The sequence below is a fragment of the Dromiciops gliroides genome, chromosome 1 (genome assembly GCF_019393635.1).
Source record: "Dromiciops gliroides isolate mDroGli1 chromosome 1, mDroGli1.pri, whole genome shotgun sequence".
Classification (NCBI taxonomy): domain Eukaryota; kingdom Metazoa; phylum Chordata; class Mammalia; order Microbiotheria; family Microbiotheriidae; genus Dromiciops; species Dromiciops gliroides.
This window is the reverse complement of record NC_057861.1, coordinates 401,920,259-401,936,557: the sequence shown is the minus strand read 5'-3', so window position 1 is coordinate 401,936,557 and position 16,299 is coordinate 401,920,259.

Genomic DNA, 16,299 nt, shown 5'->3' with positions numbered 1-16,299 from the left:
GGAGCCCAATGTTTCCTCTTTGTTTTAGGAGTATGCTTGCTAGGCATGCTCACAATGCTAGCAAGCAGATATTATTTCAAATGAGATAATGTACGGAAAATACTTTATGGACCTTAAAGTGCTATCTGAAACTGCCACAGTCTCAAAGACATTAAAATTGTAGCAACCTCAAGGGCAATAGGAAGACCTATATCAGGCTTAAGTGGGATGCAGCATGTTTCCAGTAATGATTCAAGAAGCAATATAAAGTGGGTCTTACCAAACTATATGAACAGAATTATAAGAAATGTTTTATACAAATAAAATCAGATTTAAATCTGTGGATAAATATTAACTGTTCATGGGTAGGCAGGACCAGTATAATAAAAATACAACTTTACCTAAACTAATTTACATATTTAATGCCATCCCAATTAAATTATCAAAAAAGTTATTTTACTGAATTAGAAAAAATAATAACAAAATTCATTTGGAAGAACAAAAAGTCAAGAATATCAAGGGAATGAATGAAAAAATGTAAAGGAAGAAGGTTTAGCAGTATCAGATCTAAAAAAATATTATAAGGCAGTAAATATCAAAGCTATCTGATACTGGCTAAGAAATAGGAAGGTAGAGGCAGCTAGGTGGCACAGTGGATAGAACACTGGCCCTGGAGTCAGGAGTACCTGAGTTCAAATCTGGCCTCAGACACTTAACACTTACTAGCTGTGTGACCCTGGGCAAGTCACTTAACCCCAATTGCCTCACTAAAAAAAAAAAATTAAAATTAAATAAAAAAAAAGAAATAGGAAGGTAGATCAGTGGAACAGAATAGACATACAATTTTACAGGAGCAAATGAATATGGTAACCTTGTGTTTGACAAATAACCTGTCTTCTCTTTCAAGTCTTCTTATACTTTACTCTTTTCTACCCACTCCATGGTTCAACCAGACTCTTTGTTCCTCACAAATGACTCCATTTCGTTTCTTCATGCTTATTCACTATTCTCCATGCCTGGAATTCTCTACTTTCTCAATATGTCTCCACCTATTAAAATCCCTGACTTCCTTAATGACTCAGCTTATATACCACCAGTTGACCAAAAGCAGGAGACCTTTCCTAAACCCCTGAACTGCTAGTTCCCTCTAAGTTTATTTTCCATAATTCTATATGTATTTTCTATGCATTTATTTATATACATTATCTTCTCTACAAGAATGAAAGCTTCTTGAGGTCAGGGACTATTTTGTGTTTTTTTTTCTTTGTATCCTCAGCACTTAGCATAGTGTCTAGCACATGGTAAGTGCTTGAAAAATGCTTACTGATTAGTTGATACACTTGTGAAAATTTTAAAAATATATTGGTCATGATGTCATTTCTGAAGTTACTGTTCTTAGAGAAATTTCACAGACTTTTGTCTAAGGACCTTCATATAATCATGACATACCTGTTTGTGTCATTGAGTTACAAATCATTTAAAATCTCTTTGAAGAGTCTCTAAATGAAAGCTAATTGACTCAGTTTGACAACACTAGATTGTTTGTGTGTGAAGTACTTTTTATCTTAAAATAGCAGAACATCTTAATATATCAGATTTTTTTAATAGTTGGTACATTTCTTAGAGGTAATCTAGTCCAATCCTTACTGAGATCTTAAGTCCCCTATAAAAACATCCTGGAAAAATGATTATACAACTTCTGCTAAAAAATTTCTGATTATGTGGAAACTTACTCCCTCACACGGCACCCTTTCCACTTTTTTAATGACTCTAATTGTTGGAAAGTCTTCCTGTATATTGAATAGAAATCTACCTCTGTATTACTTCCATCATTTGGTCCTTGATCTGCCTTTTGGAGCCACACAGACCAAGGCTAATCTCTCTTTCAAATGATGACCTTTGAAATAATTAAAGATATCTAATATGACTCTGATTAGTTTTCTCTTTTCTGTCTTTAAATTCACACACCACCCCCCTAGCTCTCTCTATGACCTTCAGTATGAGATGCTTTCAAATCTTTTCACTATCTTTCAGCAACCCATTTCACCCCTGGTTGACACAGAAGCTTTGACCTGCTCTGTTTCCAGCATGTACTGGTTTGCTCCTCCTTAGGCAGCCTGATGGACACCTCCTTCCTGCCTCCCAGGAATTTACCATATTGGTATTGGACTTACTTCAGATACCAGGTTGACTTAACTTACGGCAGTAAAAAAACTCCCGAGCTTAAGCCACAGCCTCCTTGGTATGGGGGACTGTAGGTGGGTGCCACAGTGGTCCCCTTGTTCAAGACATTTGTAAAGCTGGTAAGTTTGCCATTTGTATTTTCATTAAAGTCATTTATAAAAATGTTGAACAGAAAAGAGCCAAGGAAAGAAGCCTTCAATGTAACTACTAGAAACTGTCCTATAGGTTGAAGTCAAATCCTTAATTCAACAGTCTTTTTTTTTTTTTTGGTAGGGCAATGAGGGTTAAGTGACTTGCCCAGAGTCACACAGCTAGTATCAAGTGTCTGAGGCCAGATTTGAACTCAGGTCCTCCTGACTCCAGGGCCAGTGCTTTATCCACTGTGCCACCTAGCTGCCCCAATTCAAGTCTTTTGAGAATGTGGTTATATTTTCCCAGTTGTAAATCCACCCACGATCCTCTAATTCATACTGCTCCATTTCTTCTACAAGGATATGATAAAGACTGTCAGAAACTTTGCAGAAATCCAATCACATGATCTATAGCATAGTCCTGACTTATTAGTTTGTTTTAATAAGCCCACATTAGTTCCTGGCGATTGTTGCTACTCTTTTTTATATGGTAATAATATTTCAATTAATAATCTATTTTAGAATTTTGCCTGATATCAATGTCTAACTCACTGGCTTGTAGTTTGCAAAATTTACCTTCTTAAGAATTATGATGACATTTCCCCAATTCTAGTTTTCCCATATCTCTCTTTCCTTGATTATTCCTCATAGATCTCTGAAAAGAAGTTTGATTAAAATACATATATGAGTTCTTTTAGCATCATGAAAGATTTCATTCATCCAGGCCAGGAGATTTTAATTTACTTAGTCCATAGGTGAACTCTCCTTTTCATCTCATCTATTTCTTGTTCTCATTTCCTAAAAACCCTATTCATTCTAACTTCAATCTGTAGAACATTCTCCTTTGTTAAAAAAAAAAAGTTGAATAAGTAATTCCAACTTAATAGTTTTCTCTTATCTACATCCATTCTATGTAGTAGATTAATACTTCTTTGTTTTCTAGCCCTGGATATACCTTTAAAAGTTTTTTTGGGGGGGCAGCTAGGTGGCGCAGTGGATAGAGCACCGGCCCTGGATTCAGGAGGACCTGAGTTCAAATCCGGCCTCAGACACTCTACACACTTACTAGCTGTGTGACCCTGGGCAAGTCACTTAACCCCAATTGCCTCACCCCCCAAAAAAAAAGTTTCTTTTTGTTGAATTTGCCATTTTCCATAAACCTTATTTCATTCTCACCCTTAGCCTTCCCGTCAGCATTTCTTACAGATTTATTCTTTTTGTCTTCTTCCTTCTTAATAGGGCCCATCTTTTTTACATAACATTTTGAATTAGAGTTCATCAAACAGTTCTCTGTGAACCTATATTAACATCCTTAGACCACTGCTTCCTAAATTGATTAGATCATGGAATGTCTTCAGGTTTGAAATATGTTCACACGAACCATAAACATTGATCTGAGATATTATTGAATAACTCCAGGACAAAGGATAGATGGAAAAACTCTGGAGCCAACTAGAAGGAAGTATCCTTTGTAATGCCAGCCATATAATTAGTATTTGGGGCACATGATTTTGTATTTAATATTTTATAGGAAAAAAAGGTTATTAACATTGTCAGAATCCCCTTTGTATCATACTAAACAGGAGAGTTCCACAGAATACACTTTGGAAGGCATTTCTTCCCAAGGGAAGGCCATTTCTTCTTCTTCTCCTTCTTTTTGGTGAGGCAATTGGGGTTAAGTGACTTGCCCAGAGTCACACAGCTAGTAAGTGTCAAGTGTCTGAGGTCAGATTTGAACTCAGGTCCTCCTGAATCCAAGGCCGGCGCTCTATCCACTGTGCCACCTAGCTGCCCCTGAAAAGGTTCTTAAGAATGAAATTCTAATGTAAAAATCACAAGTGAACCTGATGAAGAAGAAATGGCCACAGGGCAGCTAGGTGGCACAGTGGATAGAGCGCCGGCCTTGGATTCAGGAGGACCTGAGTTCAAATCTGGCCTCAGATACTTGACACTTACTAGCTGTGTGACCCTGGGCAAGTCACTTAACCCTCATTGCCTCACCAAAAAAAAAAGAACCTTTTCTCTCCCTCCAGATACCTTTCCTTTTAGAACCTTTGGCCTGTAGAGATGAACATCCTGTAACTTGTTGTTCAGTCTTTTTTTTTAAAGTCACGTCCACCTCTTTGTAATCCCATTTGGGGTTTTCTTGGCAGAGATTCTAGAGTGGTTTGCCATTTCCTTCTCCACTCATTTAACAGCTTAGGCAACTTAAAAGGGGACCCAGATATTCAGACCTAAGCAAACAGTCTCAGGAAAAGCGACTTATTTCTTGAAACAATTCACTTTGAATTAAGTACTTTGGCAGCTTATTTCCATTGTTCATAAAAATTGAGTGAAACAATGTTGAAGATTAAAAATGCCAGTTGAAGGTAGAAAATTAAGCATTCAGTTAAGGATTAATTCATTTTATTTTGAACCCTGGTGGTAAACTTTTGCTGAATGTTTTATGGTGAAGCATTAGGACAAAGTCATGGAAAAAACATTGATTAAAAATAGAAAATACTTTGTCAAATAGCTTAGGGAGATACTAAAAGGAGCACAACAGGGGTCAGCATTTGGACCTCTGGTGTTTTTAATTTGCATACATTTCTTAAAGGTAGTTGTGGAGTCACTGCTGCCAGTTGCCAAGGTCTTGTTCAAAACAATCATTCAGGAGCATCAGTCTATGTATGACTTGTCATTTCAAAGCATGATCACGAAAACATTTTAAAAGATGATGGATTATTCTGCGGCATCACTGGGGTACTTGGATTCATGACAAACCTAAAAAAAGAAAGTCAGGTACTAGACTGAACCAAGGAAATCCAATACACAGTCAAAAAGTCTTCATCTGACAGAATAGAGAAAGCTGAAAGCTTTGCACAGCTACTGAGGAAGCCTGACCACCATGAGCAGTCAGTGTAATGATACAGTAGTCAAGAAAGAAAACTCAAATCAAAGGCAGCATATCATTCAAAACATTGGAAAACCTAGGTCTTCAGCTCAAATACTCAAAAAGATCTGTGATCTTATCTACTGGGAAGTTCCCTCCAAAGTAGAAGATTATAACCCATCAATGGCTGCTCATCCTCGGCTACTCTTGTTCATGTTTTTCCAAAGGTTCACCGCAAGGCAACCTTCCAATGTGCTGAGGGACTTCCTTGATTTCTTCCAATACTAAGAGGGCATGGAGTACCCAGTAAAAGTTCACATTAATAGAGGAATAGGTACTATTGTCCAGGTTCTGTGATTTATGACTGAGAGTATTTTTAGCTAGGAAAACAGATAAAGGAAGGCTTTGTGAAGGAGGTGGCATATAAGGTGGGACTTAAAGAAAGGGAAGAATTTTACTAGGTTGAGAAGAAGAGAGAGAATGTTCTACATATAGAGAATATCATAGGCAAAAGCACAGAGATGGGAGGAGACAGGACAAAAATGGGAAATGAGCATAAACAAATTTGGTTATAATAAAGAGTAGAAGAGGGGGTGGGGAAAGTATGTTGGAGCTAACTTGTGGAAGGCCCTGAATGACAGGACTAGGAATTGATACTTTATTCATTAGGTAATAGCTACTAATCAATTCTTATTAAAGGACTGATATGATCAGATTGATGCCTCAGAAGGACAACTCAAGCAAGAGTACAAAAATTGGATTGGAGGGCAGTAGATTGATGGGAGACAAGAATATAAAATTACAGCCGTAGGTCTACTAAAGTGACTAGCATGTGACCAGATTCATATTATTTAGCAGTAGAAGGAATTTAGAAACCAATGAGTCTGAACCCCTCTTTTGCAGAAGAGGAACAGACCCAGAAAGATGAAGTGATTTGCTTAAAGTTACAGCATGAATTACTGGCAGAACTGGGACTCCAAAATCAATCTCCTGTCTACTCCTTTATTTCTCTTTCCAAGTGGAGACAGGGACCAGGCTTGTGAATTCGGAAACCCCCTCTACCAATGCAGGTCAATACTTTCTTGTATTAGAGAAGTAGAACTCTCAGGTGTGAGTGGTTTGCCCAGGGTCATATGGACAGTATGTGTCAGAGGAAGGGGCTAGAGTCTATGTCTTCCTGTCTCTAAGGTCAATTCTCTATCCTTTATACCATACTGCCCTGCAAATAGATAATGAACAAAGTAAAAGTCATGAAAACCAGAAATTAGCTTGTCCTCTTCCAGATAGATATTCACTTGCAAACTGAGACATCCCTATGGACAAGTAGTGTCTGAGTGGGGAAATTATTATTGCCCACAGAAATACTCTCTCAGAATGGCCTGTTGGGCTTGCTGTGTTGAGGGTTGAAATAGCAGAATAAATATATAGAGAACTGAGTCAAATTTATAGGAATATAAGTCATTCCCCAATTGATAAATGGTCAAAGGATATGAATAGGCAGTTTTCAAATGAAAAAGTCAAAGCAATCTATAGTCACAAAAAATGCTCTAAATCACTATTGATTGGAGAAATGCAAATTAAAACAACTCTGAGGTACCACTTCATACCTATCAAATTGGCAAATATGACCAAAAAAAAAGGAAAATGATAAATGTCGGAGAGGAAGTGTGAAAATTGGGACACTACTGTAGACTGATCTAACCATTTTGGAGAACAGTTTGGAAGTTTTCCAAAAGGGCAATCAAACTGTATATACCCTTTGATTCAGCAATACCACTACAAGGTCTGTATCTCAAAGAGGTCATAAAAAAGGGAAAAGGAACTACATGTACAAGAATATTGATAATAGCTCTTTTTGTGGTGGCAAAGAATTAGAAATTGAGGGACTGCCCATGAACTGAGGAATAGCTGAACAAGCTGTGTTATATGAATGTAATGGAATACTGTTGAGCTATAAGAAAGGACAAGCAGGTGGATTTCAGAAAAACCTGCAAAGACTTACATGAACTGATGCAAAGTAAAATGAGTAGAACCAGAAGAACATCGTACACAGTAACAACAACATTGTGTAAGGATCAACTATGAATAACCTAGATCTTCTTAGCAATACAATGATGCAAGACAATTCCAAAGGACTCATGATGGAAAATGCTATTCACAGCCAAAGGAAAAAATGGATGTAGTCTGAATGAATGCAGATTGAAGCATATTATTTTCACTTGCTTAATTTTTTTTCATTTTTGTCCTTTTTGTCTGTTTCTCTTCTCATAGCATGACTAATATAGAAATTTCACATGATTACACACACACACACACACACTCACACACATAAAACCTATATCAAATTGATTACCACTTTAGGGAGGGGAAGAGGAGGGAGAGAGAAAATTTGAAACTCAAAATTTAAAAAAATAAATGATAAAAAATTATTTTTACATGTAATTAGAAAAAATAAAATACTATTAAAAATAGCAGTGTGAATGAGATACATATTATGAAAGCAGTTGCTTAATTCACTAAACCTTTTTTCCCCCCAGGGCAATGAGGGTTAAGTGACTTGTCCAGGGTCACACAGCTAGTAAGTATCAAGTGTCTGAGGCCAGATTTGAACTCAGGTTCTCCTGAATCCAGGGCTGGTGCTTTATCTAGTGCGCCACCTAGCTGCCTCTTAATTCACTAAACCTTGAACTTGAGTGATAGCTTATACAAAGGAACCAATCCCAGCAACTTCAGCAAGTCTGCATTCTGGGCTGAACATTCAGAAACCTTCCTTGATCATCTTGAACAATTTGAAATCAATTGGTGGTTCAAGGTGGGGACTGTTTCCTAGAGAGAACAGTTTCTGCAGTATATTTCATTAAACCAGATATCATTTTTGAATGAAAAAATACAGTGGAAAATGTTCTCAGGTGTCATCCACTTTATAGGTAGTCAAGCATTTCTTTCTATTCTAATTAGAGTTTTCCTTGATATCTCTGGCTAAACAGACCCAAATCACAGGTCTTTGTGGTTTGACTATGAGTAGGAAGAATATTTCAGGCTGCCAAATCTCTGTTAATTTACTTAGAATCATAGTCTAGAATTGAAAGGGACCACAGAAGTCATGTGGACCAACCCCATCATTTTATAAATAAGGAAACAAGCTGAGGGATATTAAATGCTTTGCCCAAGGTCACACAGAACATTGAGTATGGGATTTGAACCCAGGGTCAGTACTCTTTCTACTGAATCATGTTTCCTTCCATTATTAGACACGAGGAAGGACATATCTTTCATTATAGCAGCAACAATATCTCTACACGAGCCTATTCTTGCCCATGTCCTTTAATTAGCTTTTTGTTGAGACAATGCATGAAGCTACTAGCGTCCCATTGGTTTATTCATCAACACCATCACAAGAAAATTCCTCTTAATAAGAAGGTTCTTATAAAATGTTGCTTCTACAGATTTAATTGCTTTCTTCAAACAAAACAGCTCATCCAATCCCAGACCTTTATTTTACTGGTGAGGAAACAGACTCAGAGAAGTTAAGTCACCAAGAGTGACATGGCTATTTAGCAGCAGAACAGAGACTAAAGTAGAGGTCTCCAGATTCCCATTACATGCTTTTTTCCACTAGAGTTGATAGTCTTATATTTATTTTCTTAATTAAAGTAAATTAGAGAGTTGGAAGCTCCTTTTGAAGGAACAAGAGGTGTCTATAACCTTCCTCAGTTGTCACCAAAAAAAGGGATGGTCTAGAAAGGGAAGGAAGGGAAGCTTTAATAAGCAAAAAGATTAAATACCCTGAAAATGCAGTTTATAATGATAAAAAGAAGCAAGGAACTATGCTGGCTTTCAGAAATCAGAGCACTTATTTCAAACAAGCTATACAAAGAAGGTGAAAATTTGAACAGACCCTGGAATAGTAAACATGGGGTGGGCTTGGGAGTGTAATGTAGACCAGAAAACTCCTCACTAGGAATCAGAAGATCTGAGTTTGAATCCTGCCTTAACCACTTAAAAACTGTGTGACCTTGGCCAATTCAAAATAATAATAATAAACATATTACTTTAAGGTTTCCCAACTGCTTTACATACATTATCTCACTTGATCCTTAACAATGATCCTGTGAGATAGATATTATTATTATTAGAATCTTTTTTTGTGTGTTTGTGTGTGGGGCAATTGGGGTTAAGTGCCTATGGTTACACAGCTAGTAAGTGCTAAGTGTCTGAGGCTGAATTTGAACTCAGGTCCTCCTGACTCCAGGGCCAGTGCTCTATCCACTGCACCACCTAGCTGCCCCGGTATTATTATTATTATCCCCCATTCTACAGATTAGGAAACAGAGGGGATTTAAAAATATCTAGTCCAACCCTTTCAATTTTGCAGATGAGGAAACTAAAGCAGAGGTTAAGTGATTTGCCTAAGATCACATGGCCAGTAAAGATATGAAGAGGGATTTGAGCCCAGAACTTCCTCAACTTGTAATTAAGTGCTCTCTCTACCATACCAAGTTCTCTCTCTACCCCTCTGAGGTTCCTACATCCCTAATAACCTCTCTACGTCTCTGTTTTCCCATGTGCAAAATGTGGATAATAAGTCTCACACTTCTATAGGACTGAGGCTTACAATTCAAATATCATGGAGCCGTAGTCAGAATTATGCAAAATTTAGCAGCTTCTACATTAAAGGAATGGAAAGCTTGGAGTATGATATTCTAGAAAGCAAAGGAGCTAAGATTACAGCTAAGAATAACCTACCCAGCAAAACTGAGTATAATCATTCATGGGAGGAAATGGATATTTAATGAAATAGAGGATTTAAACAGTCCTAGAAGGTAGGGGGTACAAAGTTTACTCTTGCCCATTTTACAAATGAAAAAACAAACTCATAGAAAAGGAGTGGCTTGCCTTGGTCATATATTTGGATGTATTAGAGCTGGTATTCAAACCTAAGTCTCTTGACACGGAGTTGAACACTCTTTCCACTATATATATCACTCTCTACCTCACAGGATCCTTGTTAGGATCAAATCCAATATGCCTTTTTTTTTTTTTTGCGTGGGGCAATGAGGGTTAAGTGACTTGCCCAGGGTCACACAGCTAGTAAGTGTCAAGTGTCTGAGGCCGGATTTGAACTCAGGTCCTCCTGAATCCAGGGCCGGTGCTTTATCCACTACACCACCTAGCTGCCCCCCAATATGCCTTTTAAAAAAAAATTAAACTGGAAATTTATTTCCCTATTCATTTAGAATGATCTTGCTCCTCTTTTTCAAAATTGGTTACTCTTAATTATATAGGTATCCTGGATATAGAACAAACATTTTAAATTATTTATTTAATTTTTAGTTTATGGAATAAAATAAGTATCTCCATAACATAATATAATAAAACACATGATGCTTTAAAAAATTAAAATACAATATAAATGTAATTCTTTATTAACTTTTAACTTTTAAAAATACCCACTAATTTATTATAGAAAGTACTTCAAACTAAGGCCGTGCCTAGGCAAAAATGTTATCATAAGTGAGTCTATCTTTGTCCTTTCTATTTGGCTTCTTACGACCCCACTTATCATGGGATTGGTGAGTCAGTTTCTAATCCACATGTTCATTTTCTTGCATTCATAATTTGTATATAGTACCATCTTGGAGGATACCTGAAGGAAGGACCCTCCCTTCCCCCCAGTCCCACCCTCAGCCCATCCTTAAGGCAGGCACATGATCTCTGACTGCTTGCTGTCAGCTAGGAGGACTCCTTTTAATTGGCTGCTGTGTTAGAATTCCATGAATATACTAAAGTGATAATCCCTTCCTGTTAGGGCTCTACTTCCCCAATGGCCTTGAGTTCTAAAGTGTATCTGGACCTGCTCTAAAATGGGGTTTGGGGAGAGAGAAGGGTCCTGACCATCCTGATACCTCCCCTCTTCTCAAGAGGGTGCTACATGAATATGAATTCCTAATAAAATTCATAATTCATATAAGTCATGCTTAATTGCAGTTACTAGGATGTGTTGCAAACTCCTAGACAATCAAAGTGTAGATTCCCAGGGAAGGAGCATATGAACTCCCTTTATTGCAGTGGTGTTCTGAAACTGGTTACAACAGCTTGGGAGAAACAACTGTTAAATTTTCAGTGTGACCTCTTATACTTCCAAAATTGTCAAACACTACAAATTGGGGCTTGGTTTATCATGATTATTTTTTGTTTACTGTCTAGAGTTAAGAAAATGATAGAAAAAATGAGTAACTGATGCAAGGAAACAGACAAAACTGCCAAGACTTGAGAGTCCTTTGTCCTGGTCATTTCACTGAACTAAATAGGCTTGAGGGTTCTTGGCAGATAGAGAGAAGGGCAGACACAGTAGTTTCCCTAGGATTATGGCACCAAACCAGGACCTGAAGAAAGTACAGTAGACACAGTGAAATTATATCTGTACTTATGACTATGAGTGAAGCATAAGGCCCTCTTCAGGGATAAAAGTTTTCGCAGTAGGCTAGGGCTGACATTAGGAAATACTTTCAATGAAGTCAATTAGGTTCTTGTAACAATGGAAGCTAGGTGGCTCAGTGGATAGAGTTCTGTCTGGTGTCAGGAAGACTCATCTTCCTGAGTTCAAATCCAGCCTCAGATACTTCCTAGCTGTGTGACCCTAAGGGAGTCACTTAACCCTGTTTACCACAGGTTCCTCATGATCTGGAAAAGGCAATGGCGAACCATTCTAGTATCTTTGCCAAGAAAACCCCAAAGGGGGTCACGAAGATTTGGATATGATTGAACAAGAACAAATTGTATGTAGGTATATGAAAATTGTATAGAAAGTAAATACAAGCTCATTTTGATGAAGGAGATGAACTAGCACCTGGGGGGGGGGGAGACCAGGAAAGGCTTGAGGTAGAAGGTGGCATTTGAGCTGACTCTTGAAGGAAGTTAGGGATTCCAAGAGACAGGTGAATTGGGAATGTATTCCAGGTGTGAGAGACAGTGCAAAGGCATGGAGATGGGAGATGAAGTGCCATATATAATGAAAAGCAAGAAGGCCTGTGAGTGTAAATGAGAGTAATATGTAATTAGACTGGAAAGGCAGGTTGTGGCCAGGTGACAAAGGGCTTTAAATGCCAAAGAAGTTTGTATTTTAAGCTAGAGCAATGGTTCTTCACCGTGTGTGTGTGTGTGTGTGTGTGTGTGTGTGTGTGTGTGTGTGTGTGTGAGTATTCCTTTGTGGTCTTTTCAGAATAGTGTTTTAAATATATAAAACACATAGAATTATAGAGGAAATTAATTATATTGAATTAGTTATCAAAATGTATTTTTAGGGGCAGCTAGGTCGCACAGTGGATAAAGCACTGGCCCTGGATTCAGGAATACCTGAGTTCAAATCCAGTCTCAGACACTTGACACTTACTAGCTGTGTGACCCTGGGCAAGTCACTTAACCCCCATTGCAAATATATATATATATATTATAATGAGTTTTTAGACTCCAAGTTAAGAACCTCTGACCTAAAGAGCCACTGAAGTTTCTTGAGTAGGGGAGTGACATGGTCAAACCTATACTCTATTTACTTTGGCACATAAAAGGGGTTAAGTGGGTTGCCTAGTTACTCAGCTAATTGACAGAGAACACAGGTCCCCTAACTCTGAATCTGAGGTTCTTTCCCCTATACACCACTTCCATAGTTACTTTTTTTTTTTTAATAAGCCTAGTTGTTAGAGGCACCTAGCTAGGTGGTGCAGTGGATGGAGCATTTGGCTCCAGGTCAGAAAGACCTGAGTTGAAATTTGGCCTCAGATGTTTAATGGCTACATCACCTTGGGCAAGTCACTAGCTGTTGTTCAATCATGTCCGATTCTTTGTGAGCCTAGGTGGGGTTTTCTTGGCAAAGATACTGGAGTGGTTTGCTATTTCCTTCTCCAGTGGATAAAGGTAAACAAGTTAATTGACTTGCCCAGAACACAGTTACTAAGTAACTGAGGCTGGATTTGAACTTAGGTATTCCTGACTCTAGGCCCAGTGCTTTATCTATTGAGATATCTAACCACCTCAAAGTTACTTACTTCAGTTTCTTCATTTGGAAAATAGGGATAATAATAGTATATACCTCCCATGGAATATTTGTAAAATGCTTTGAAAACTGTAAAATGATAGGTGCTATTATTATTATTTGTTTTGCGGGGTAATTGGGGTTAAGTGACTTGCCCAGGGTCACACAGCTAGTAATGTTAAGTGTCTGAGGCTATATTTGAACTCAGGTCTTCCTGAATCCAGGGCCAGTGCTCTATCCACTGCGCCACCTAGCTGCCCCTGATAGGTGTTATTATTAATAAAGTTCCTTTGGGTTATATCCTAGCTCCCATATTTATGCATGTGTGTGAGTGGGGGAGGGGGGAGGTACTATAGTACTATAACGATTGGAATGATGCCACCTGCTGGAGACTTACTGTAGAAAAGCTCTGCCATGAGGTGAAGGTCTCTGAGGGCAAGACCATGTGTCTTTTCTTTGGCATCAGGAAGTGATGTTTGCTTGTGGGAGGAAGAAGGGGAGCCTAGTGCTCTGACTTTCTCTCTTTCCTCGGGACTCTGGCAGAGAGTGGAGCTAGTGATGTTCTCTCCCTTTCATAGATAGAGGAATCTAGGCCTTTCTCTCTCTCTTTACAAAATTCTTATTCTCCTTAATAAATGCTTAAAAGTCTAACTCTTGCTAAAGCTTGTAATTTATTGGCGACCACTCATTAGATTTTAGATAGTTTAGGTAGAATTTTAGCCTTAACAGTACCAAGTTCTAGTAGAATTAATATCTTGGACTGGAGGCAGGGAGGGAGCCAAGTGAAAGGTTACAGTCTTACCCTCCTGGCCAGTGCTACTCCTGGCAAAAATTGTGACAAATATAGTCATGTTTAGACCAAAGTCCTAGCTATCTTGTAGTTAAAATTATGCTCAGAACTGGCTCATTAATGGGACTCTTCAAGAAAGAAAGGCTGACAATAATTCGGGTTCAGACAAGCAGACGTCTTTGAAAACAAACACAATTTCTGAGGCAGCACCCACAGTGTCCCTAGCTACAGAGAGGCCACAGCCCTTTTGGCTCAAAGGGAGTGTCTGCTGTTGGCAGAGGTGTGTGCCACATGGCCTTTGTGAATGTAAATCCCTTCACGAAGTACTTGAGGAAAAGCTTGATTTCTTGAATTTATTCATCTCATTCTTCAGGCTCTCTTTACAACTGAAATCAACTTAACTAATACATTCTTAGAACGCCTTCCACAGCTGACCCAATTTCAGTTCAGTGTGTGACAAGCTCCTATGCATCAATGTGCTGGCTGAGAAAAGTCCAGGGCTTTGTCAATGCTGCTTAGCAATTATGATGACCTTTGCATTTTCCCTTCAGGAACCACATATTCATAAGCCTTGGCTACTTCTGTCCTGTCAGGAATGTCTACTTTGAAAAATACATGAATATACATGAATCAGAATTCTAGACACTTCAGGGTTTTTTCTCCCTCCTCTCCCCTCATCCTTCTCTCCCCCTTCTCCCCAAGGCTTTAATGCTTGCCTTCTAGCTTATTTTAAGAAAGGCAAGTGTTGTAGGGCCCACTCTAGCCACTGGTGATTGCTTTCTGGCCCTTCTTGTAGATGCAAGACACATTCATATATGAAATCCTGAACAAAAAGTCCTGGGTGAAAGTTTACCTGTTTACTGCACCTATAGCATGCTTAATAGTCTGGAAGCTGGCTCAGCAGAATTAAGGGGTAAATAAAGAATCCAAGCCATGAACAAACTTAATGACACCTTTGTTCTTTGTTTTGACATAAGATATGTTATGAGCTAATGGCCACCTATGTGGAGGAGTGAGCTCCTGGGCTCTGGGAAAATTTCTAATAGCACAGCCAAGGTATGAACCAAATGGTCCAATCTCTATTAGAACAGGCTTAATAAATTTACAAAATTAGCCATGGGGGAGCCAAACTCTCTCTCCTCTTCTCTTCTACTTCCTTCACCCCTTCAATCAGCGGTGTTGTTCAAAGATTCTAAAGGATGGATCTGGGCCCATGGAGACAAAATGGAACACCAAAGTTTCCCCACCAGTCACTGACATAGAATCCCCAAGAAGTAAGGAAAGCTGGTGAAACATCACTAGCAATATAAACCACAAACAGGATCGTTCCTGTAGAAAAAGGACTCCCTGATCGGTCATCTTTGTGGCTGCCTCCTAGACTCCCTATTTCTCCCCCTTCCCCCACCATGAACTAATCTGACAGAGCAGTTGGTCCTCAATCTTGGTGTGGAGGCACAATTCAAGACACAGACCTAAAAATTTGCAGCATCTAGTACGCCTTCCTAAGACATCCATGAACTGTAGAGAATATCAATAAAATTCATTTAAACATATAAATTTTATGTGTGGTCTCTATTCCTTCTCAAGCATGGATAATCATGCACACACACAGACACACAATTTATTTAGAGGAGCATTTTCCAGTAAGTATAAAAAAATGGGTAGAAGACCCTGATCACTTCTTTCAGTTTTAGGGAAAATCCTATGGAACCAGAAAAAAGCAATAATCTATCACTGTTGTTCAGTTGTTCTTTCAAGTTATACTCTTCATGACCCTATGGATCATACTGTCCATGGTGTTTTCTGGGCAAATTTTTTGGAGTGGTTTGCCATTTCCTTCTCCAGTGGACTGAGGCAAACAGAGTAACTTACCCAGGGTAACACAGCTAGTAAGTGTCTAAGTCCAGATTTTAATTCAAGTCTTCCTGACCTGGGTAACTGGGTGGTAAAGTGAATAGAACACTGGGCCTGGAGCCAAAAAAACTGATCTTCCCGAGTTCAAATCTGGTCTCAGCCACTTTCAAGCTATGCGACCCTAAGCAAGTCACTTCACCCTGTTCTGTTTCAGATTCTTCACCTATAAAATGAGATGGAGAAAGAAATGGCAAATCACTGCAGTATTTTTGCCAAGAAAACCCCAAAAGGACTCACAAATGGTTGGACATAAGTGAAAAACAACTGACTAACTTCCTGACTCCAAACCTAGCACTCTATCCACTGAGACATCTAGCTTCCTCCTAGGCAACAGAGATTAAATGACTTGACCAAGGTCACACAGCTAGTAACTGTCTGAGACCAGATTTGAACTCAT